The sequence below is a fragment of the Microplitis demolitor genome, chromosome 8, assembly GCF_026212275.2.
Source record: "Microplitis demolitor isolate Queensland-Clemson2020A chromosome 8, iyMicDemo2.1a, whole genome shotgun sequence".
Classification (NCBI taxonomy): Eukaryota; Metazoa; Arthropoda; class Insecta; order Hymenoptera; family Braconidae; genus Microplitis; species Microplitis demolitor.
This window is the reverse complement of record NC_068552.1, coordinates 15,476,335-15,485,440: the sequence shown is the minus strand read 5'-3', so window position 1 is coordinate 15,485,440 and position 9,106 is coordinate 15,476,335. Positions and strand designations below refer to the sequence as shown.

The 9,106-nt window shown below is 28.8% G+C and overlaps 1 protein-coding gene across 1 annotated transcript in view; it reads left to right on the top strand.

Moving 5' to 3' along the window:
* Positions 1 to 240: 240 nt before the first annotated feature.
* Positions 241 to 9,106, top strand: part of LOC103573133 (uncharacterized) — a 36,904-nt gene continuing 28,038 nt past the window's right edge. Inside the window, exon 1 of the mRNA XM_008552055.3 lies at positions 241 to 539. The gene's annotated coding sequence lies outside the window, so the exon portion shown is untranslated. The remainder of the gene's footprint in view (positions 540 to 9,106) is intronic.

The window sequence follows — 9,106 nt, the reverse complement described above, 5'->3', positions numbered from 1 at the left end:
TATGTGTACGCGTATCAAAAATATATTACGCTTGCGCCAGAAAAGCTCTGTGAGATCGTATGACGGAAGGCTTGTTAGGGGGCTAGGTGGGCGAGAGAGGTGATACAAGCCCGGGTCGAGCAATGAGACGCCGTCAGAGCGGCGTCGCGACGCGAGCGTTCGCCTCCGTCGGCGGCACACTAGGTACACAATACTAGCTCGTACTCATTGAAAGACAGACGAGTCCGAGCGTGCGGTCAATCCGGTCACTGGCCGCGAGCCAAACAGAACCAACCGATTGACTAGTGACTTTAACGATTGGCCAGATCTCGCCCTTATTTTATCGCGATTAAGATTATTTTTTAAAACAATAACAACAATTATTATATATTTATCAAAAAAAAAATTTTATTTCTCTCATTTAAAGAAGATAATTGCGCGCCAATTTACACGTGCGGAGCTCCAATTAAGAAGATTTATTATTTTATCTGCCACAACATTTAACCTTAAAAATATTCATCCTAAAGACGTTGGATAACATTCATCGTTCAGAGTAACAGGTACGTGATTACGACGTGTTAAGCTCTATACTCTTGAGCTTACATCAATATACTCCACTTATATCCTATTTATGCACATACATATATTTATATTTATATACATATATGTATGTACGCTCAGTATTCTAATTATTGAGTCAATTACCGAGTATATTAGCTAATTCAATCGCGGTTTATGGCATTCGATTATACCAAAACTATCTTGCGTGGTGTTTTAATTATTAGTTTATTATTATAAACAAAATGAGATAATTAATTGCGGATAGCACACTAAAGTACGTTACATATATACAACAAGTTTGTTATATATTTTGTAACCACACGGTTAACGTCAAAAGTTAATAAAATTAATCGGTAACGTCGAGAGACAAAGAGGGTAGAGCTTACGTATCCTGATGGATAATTAAATTTAAATTTATTTTACGAAATATTTTTTTAATGTGATTTATGTGTGACGAATTATGTATGACTGGAATTTTTGAAATATTTTTGGTTTATATATATATATATATTATTTTTTTATTTCTTCATTCTTTACGGCAATTGGTTTCACCCGGTCTTTTTGTTTGACGGAAAGGAGCCAAGGACAATTGATATTTACCACTAGACAATTGTTATGTCTTATATACTATATATATATATATATATATATATATATATATATATATATATATATATATATATATATATATAGTTTTATTGTTAATGTGCAGTCTTTTGTGAAAGAGGTGGTGAAAAGAAGAAAATTTCTATGTAAGAAAAATCGCCGGACGAAAAATGACAATAAGGACAAAGCACTCAGAAGTGTCTTGGGAAATTTAACGCAAAGGATATAACATTGATTTAGTTTTTTGTATAGATTGTGATTTAATGTTATCGTTAAAAATAAAGGTAAAAGTATCAATGAGGCGAAAATGTAATTTTAAAAAATCGATTTACTTTGAATAAGATACTGAGAAAAATAGATAAGAGTGGCGGGTGTTGGAAGTACATATAGATGGTGTTGAGTGATACAGATGAGGTAAATTGACTCTGAGGAGAAATGATGCGGAAGATTTATCAGCTACTCATTCAATTCGTAGGATTATAAGAGGACGAGTGTAATTTTATTTGGATTTCATATACGAGAGTCCGAAAACCCTTGAGAATTCAGAGAGACATTTTGTGAGCTTATAAATTCAAATATTGACTCGTCGTTTCATGTACTATATGTCTATATATATATGGTTATTATATAGATGGTATTGGAAATTTTTAAAATTCCATTTAATTTAAATTCCATATTTTGAATTATTAAATTTATAAATATTTAAAATTCCAATAACTCGTATGTCATTTCATGTTGTCCAGTTGAAAAATATCGAGGATACCTCAAATATTCATATTTTTCAACTTGAAATCTTATTAAAAACTTATGCCATCCAAAGCATGACTATCTACTTTTTCTTCTTATTCATATTCTTATTTTTAACTCGGCTTATTTCATCTTGTTTTTCTTTTTTTTTTAGATTTTAATTTAAAAATTTTATTATTACCAATATCAACTATAAATAATTCTAACGAAAAAAAAAAATAAACAAATTTAAATTTGCTTTTAAAAAATTTAATCTTCAGTGATAGTTATAAAAATATTTAACTTTGAAGTAAAGATAACATTCAATAATAATTAGTATTAAATTAAAATATCAAGACTGTACTACGGCAGTACTCTATAATATTTTAAAAATTTAACGTTAAGTGTTTGAGTAGTTGCATTTTAAAAAAAACAAATACTATCTAGGTCTCTCAGTTTAACGGCTAAAATTTTAATATCATTCACTGTTAAATTTTTCATTGTTAAAATGATTATCTCCCGTGAGCCGGAGAGCTCTTGCAATTTCACAAATCTCACGATCTTGAGAGTTTATCTGAAGAAGACTTATTCTTCTCTTCAGTACGTGCATTTAGAGTTGTCTTTGTTTCCTCACAAGATTTAACAATGTTTTTTATTTCATTTTCTTTCATCATTTAATATACTTTTTCTTCTCATCTTTTGTCGCAAGTTAAAGCCAGAGATTTATTTTTGCACCGCGTATTACTTTGCTCGGAACTCCTTCCTTTTTCTTTGACTTTGTTCTTATTTTTGCGGGGTCAGTTATATAACTCAACACTATTCTTCTTACTCTTAAGGAAATGTCATATATATTTCACGGTTTCCTGCAGTAAACATAAAAATATACCAACTCTGCTTTACGCGTTGACGCCTTTCACGATAATACATCTTTTAAATGCTCATAATTTATATACTTTATCATACATATCATATATAATACAGATACACATCATATTTCAACTATAATCCCATTAAAGTAATTACTCTTGTTAAAATCTCATGAAACGTGTCATTAAACATACATTACATTCATTATTACTTTTAAAAAAATAAAAAAACTCATGAAATACTTCACTGTTCTTATACTTTTATTAAGTAATTTTATAATTATTTAATTACACGTCTCGTCAAAAAAAAATATTATAAGAAGTTTTTTTTTTCTATTTAATATCATGAAGTTCTCTTGTAAACTTGATGAAAATTGTCTAAATGAAATTCCAGTTTCCGGTATATAATCTTCAGTGAGTAATTTCTACGAAGTAATTAAAAAAAATTATCCTGGATGAAAATTGTCGTGAATTTTCACTCGCTGACAGAAGTAAAAGATTTTTAAGTAAACTAATAAAATTTTTATTTTTTATGTTTCGCGCACAGGCCAATTATTTTATTCCCGGGAATTAAAAAATGTTGTTTCGAATAAACGAAAAAGTTTTTTTTGTTATTCATTGGGCAAGCTTAAGCACATCAATTATCATCATCGCTACAAATTGCTGCTGATCCGAGTTATCTGTATAGATTTATAGTGATCGCTAATTTGTAGTCATTTTTGTAGTCATGCTTAATATAAAAATTTCATGTATTATCATCATTTATCTTCGGTTTACTCTAATGTCGTTGACAGATTTTTTTTACACGCAAATATAGAAACGACGCTGGCATTAAACGCTAATGTTAAAATTTTTTTTTATTTTTTGTTTTAGTAAAAAAACTTTTTTTTGCCAATATAAGGCAGGGCTACATAAAATGGTTGACAAAGTGAACCTGATATTTTTATGTAAATAAGATGTCACTTTGTTTGAGTACTTTAAGGTACTAAGTCGTAAAAATATATTTTAAATTATTCTTGATATTATTATTTGTTAATTAATTTATTGTTACACAAAACATTATTAATTAAAATTTAATGAAAGCGAACTCTAGAAATCATTCAGACAATTGACTTGCTAGCAACCGTAAAATTGATTTCACGTCATTATTTGAATTTCTTTTAACAATGTTGTGATTTCCTTTTTTTTTGTTTGTCACTGATATCATCGTCGTCTAACGAAAGTAACTTTTTCTGTAACAAACTTTGATTGATTGAAGTTTCAACAAAAAAAAAGTTTTTTTCCGATAACTTTTAGGTAACTCGACTTTTTGCAAATAAATGAAATTGATTTGATAATTAAATATTTTTTTTAAATTAAAATTTATCTGACACTAATTCACATCCAAAATTGAATTTCCTCGAAGATTATTCTTGGATTCGAAATCAATGTTAAAGTTTGTGCTCAATTTTGAAGAATTAATAGTTGATTCGGTTAACAGAAATAGCAACAAGATCCGCGCGAAGTCTTAAAATGTAACTTTAAGTTAAGTTAGGAATCAAGTTTTAAAATGTTTCTTACAAGTTAGAAAGGCTGTTTCTTTGAGGTTAATCGACTTGGAACTATATCGTGTCAAGCTGTCTACCATTGTCCAGAGTTTTATAAATTAACTTGTAAAGCCGAACTGTAGATAACTTCTTCCTGTTCATTCTTTATTTACTTATTTTCCCTTTTCAACAAAAATTAAGTTAAATAGATGTTTCTTTTGTTGCACACCTCGAGCGCAAACGCCTTACTTCAAAATTATTTTTTTGTCTAATTCACTCACGTTAAATCATCTCTACATTTTTTGATTACTCTAAAATGAGTTAAATTGTGTACTAGTATAAAGAAAATCTATTGAGAAATAGTATCGACCCGGTGTTAAATCGATTCTTTACCATTCCATTTATAATTAATTAATTTTTGGAACCACGAAAACTTTCCAAAAATATAATAAATTGCCCTAATTGTTTTTTTTATCAGTTTTGCATTTTTTGTCACAAGAACTCTTTAGAAATTCACTATCTAAATCATTTTTGTTTAATTGTAATTAATAAAAAATTTGAAAGCGGTAATTCGTGAAAAACTTAGCTGACTGTAGAACGAAAAAATAAAAACCGGCATCTAAGAAAAAAAGGCGGAAGATTTGAGAAATTTTAAATAATGAAAATTATACTGAAAGAAAAAACTAAAAAAAAAATGTGAACCAAAAATAAAAAATAAAATATTAATTATTATCATGAGTGATTGAGGTGTGCACTTTTGGATTTTCAAACTTTTTTTCATTTTATGGCTGGTTTGTACAAGCATGTTTCATGTCTCATAAAAAATAATGCAAACGTTATTATCATAAATATTTTTCAAGACCTGTTAACGGATTCACGTGTTAAAGGGCATTTACGTCATATCTATAATTAAATTGTTTATCACTTTTACGACCCTCACCCAAAAATACTGAAATTCACAGATAAAAATATGATTTTTTTTTTGCTTAATCAAGCTGTTAAAAATAATAGTAATCGTTCCCCTAGAACACAAATATTCAGACAATAATAACAATATATCTTCTTTCAATAACAATCCCATTGTCATATATATATACACATATATTTTCTCGTATAATTTTTCTGTTTAATAAGAATACATTAAATTATCTATGACGATTGGGTATCATCTAAATTACATAGATAAAAATAATATTATGTATAGAATAAATTATCAAATTCACTTGACTTAGTCAAAAAGTTTTTAGACATTTACATATTTCATTGACATTCAGCAGAACCTTTATTTCTTTTGCATTCCATTTTCGCGATAAAAAAAATGTAAAACTTTAGCTCCATTGTCACATTTCATTATTCACTCCATTAAATATATTTATAAATGTCTATCAATATATTTGAATTCTTTTAAAAATTAAAATGTTGATTATTTTTTATTTTTACGTATTTGAAAAAAAAAAAATAAATTTTAATTTGTTAAATTTTTTCCAGTGCATTTATTAGACCTTTTTCGGATTTAAATATACTTAGTTTAAATTCCGTGAATTAATTCACCTGAAAAGTCAAGTCTAATTAAGGATAAAAAGTATAAATAATTTAATTTAACGAGTGCTTTTCATTTATAATTTATGGAATTTTTAACTAATTTAAAGTTTTTTCTTCTATTATTATCATTATTATTATCATAATATTTTAAATAAATAATTATAAGTACGAAATTGCAATATTATATGTTTATAATTATCGTAGATGGAAATTTTCATGAAAAAAGATGCAGTAAAAAATTAATTGGTTTCTCGTTAATTATGTGGGTAAATAGTTATGTGTATATTTACTCGTCAAAATGAACTTAGGTGAAGATTGATGCACACTCTCCGATTCAATTCTGTACAAACCCTCGCGCAACTGGTAAGCGAAATTAAAAAAAGTTTGAATATCAAAGCAACACCTTAAGCACTCATATTTTAATATGAATATTAATTTAAATTAAAAATAATTACACTCATAATATTTTGAATTTAAGTGAATTTGACAGCATTTGAATCTCTGTACAAATTATAATGACTAAATAAAATTTCCGCCTTACTGACTACAAGCTATGACATTTAATAACTTTAAATCTCACTAATGATTTTTATAGCATTCCAATCTAGAATAATTGGATGCTCATACCATAAAAATAAAAGTTAACTTATTCGGTATTTCGGAAGTTGTCGTTACCACGAACACGCAAACAGCCATCGAACGAACCACCAAAATGGAAAATTGAATTAGATTTTTTTTAATTAAACGACAAAGTAAATCGACCTAAAATAATATCGCACTTGATTACTAAATTTTTTTTTTTATTTTATAATACTGTGCTATTCAGAAAATTTAACGATCTACGCTTGAGGTGAGCGCGAAAATAAAACAAAAATTGATAATTTATTTCATTAAATTTAAATTAATTTTACCGATAAAGATTAAATTTAACACAATAAATCACTTTTAAAATGTCAGGATATGCAAGGACGAAAACAATATTTATCATAAAACAATGGACACATCAAATCTATTTTTATAAAAAGTCGCAATGGAATTTTTTCCTCAGACCATTAATTATCGTCTAATATAAAACACATGACATGTAAATCAAATCCACCCACTACTGCAACCACTACCTTTATCTAGATATTTATAAACGATAAATAAAAACCGAAAGTAAACAACAAACATCCGGAAGCTATAAAACCTTTAAAACTTTCCCCGCGGATTATGTGTTATCTAGTCCAGTTTAATAAATACAACCAAACGCATATACACAAAAGATCGTAAAATGCTATGAAATTTATAACTGTTACTCTTTCCGGTAAGTGAATAGTAATGGACTTTCAGTGTACACCACTAAACTGTTTTTTTACTTTATTTTTTATTTACTCGCGTATACATTCACGAAGAATTTTCCACTTTTGATAAATTTGCCAATAATACATTTCCCTGTACTAAACTTAATCCCAACAATTTTATACACAAAACAGTTTACTCAGATTAATGTTCTACCCAAGACTTTGGGAAGCAACTTTTGAAAACTTTCGCTCTTCAACTCCTTGATTAAATGTTACTTTCCGTTGCTTTTTGCGTAAATCAGAAGCAAAAAAAAAACAGGTAAATTTATTTATTGCGCAATGCTGCTGTTTCTCATTTAACTATTTCTCCCTCTACTGTGACTGTAACATTACTGTAACTGCAACAGAATGCACATTACAAAACAAGCCAACAATATAAAATATGTTTGAAATCTGTGCGAGAATCCATTCACCATTTTAACCATTACATAGATACGATAAATGACTATAATACCGTAGAGTTATATAAAACCGAGACACAAAACAGCCTCGAAAATAGCAGTATATCTGCTCAGCACTCGAAGTTGATAGTGAAGAGCATCCAAACAATTTCAATGCCCATGAATATACTCTCTGGCAAGTCGATCATCGTATCATTCCGGGGATTACATTACTAGAATAGAGATTTTAGGTGTAGGGTTGTAGAGTGTAGGGTTTGTGGCATGATAGTATAGCTCTTCTATCACGACAATGTATAAGAGAAACATTGAAGAGCATTTGAGAATGAGGTGTTAAGCCTTACACTACTTGGGGCACTGGGAAAGCTGGATGATAGTCTAGTGTCGAGGGTAAGCTTGGGTAGTAGACGAATTTTACTAGTACATATATGCTATATATATGTATATGAAAGGACGACAAAGTTGATGACGGTGAAGGAAGAGGTTGCTACGTGCTTTTGAATGAAAGTCCCGACTAAGCGAATGCCCGATTAGAAATCTTCTCACGCTGAGTACGACTAAGATGACAACGACCTAAAGACAGCTGATGAAAATTATGAAGGCGCAAGTTTAAGTGCTCAGTGTGATTACCAAATAAATATATATATATATATTTGAACAGTTGAGACTAGGGGAGAAGTAAGTTTTAATCCCAAGAGAATTTTCTACAAACCCTTAAACTTAAATGAACGAACAAGGTCGAATGAGCACTTCTTCGTGCGTTTGTTACCGTAATAAAATTTATGCAACTCTTGATTATATATACATTGCTTGGAAAAAGCTCAATATAATCTTACTTTTGTGAAATAAAATTAATTAATTAAATTTTAAAAAAATAAATAAAATAATTGAACGAACCGAGAAAATAAATGTATTAAATTTAATTTAAGTGCCATTGTCCCGGCTTATCTTCAGTTTTATTCATATTTTTATTCCCTATCTCCACATTTCTTATTTAATTCCATTTCTGTTATAAGTACAAACATACCTACTGCGTTGTTTACTTAGTTATTCATCCAATTTCAAATTACTACGCAGTAGTCTCAGCTCAATAAAGAGAAGGTAATAACTATGGGTCAATTATTATTTACTACTTGATATTTTGCTGCCTACATATTACGTCACCCATCTTTTATCTGATAAAATACCCAGCATCTATATTTCCAACTCCTTAACCACCTCAAATCGAAGTAAATCTCTGGCGTCAGAATGTATACAGACGATTGCACATTAACATTCACAAAGCATCGAATAATATATTCCTAAAATCATGAAGATAGAGTAGTTCAGAGCTAATAGACTTTGTAATCCGAAATTCCACATTACCACTACTAATACAAATGTACAGATATATATATTCTCTATTTCTATTCCCATGTACTTCTCTGGTTGACTATGCACTTCCTTCGTCTCTTACCCCGTCTTTTAGCTCTTTTACTGTACTTAACTATATGGTGCACAACAGAATATTTACTCATCTGTATATATCTAAAATTGACGTATATATAGAGAAAGTGCAT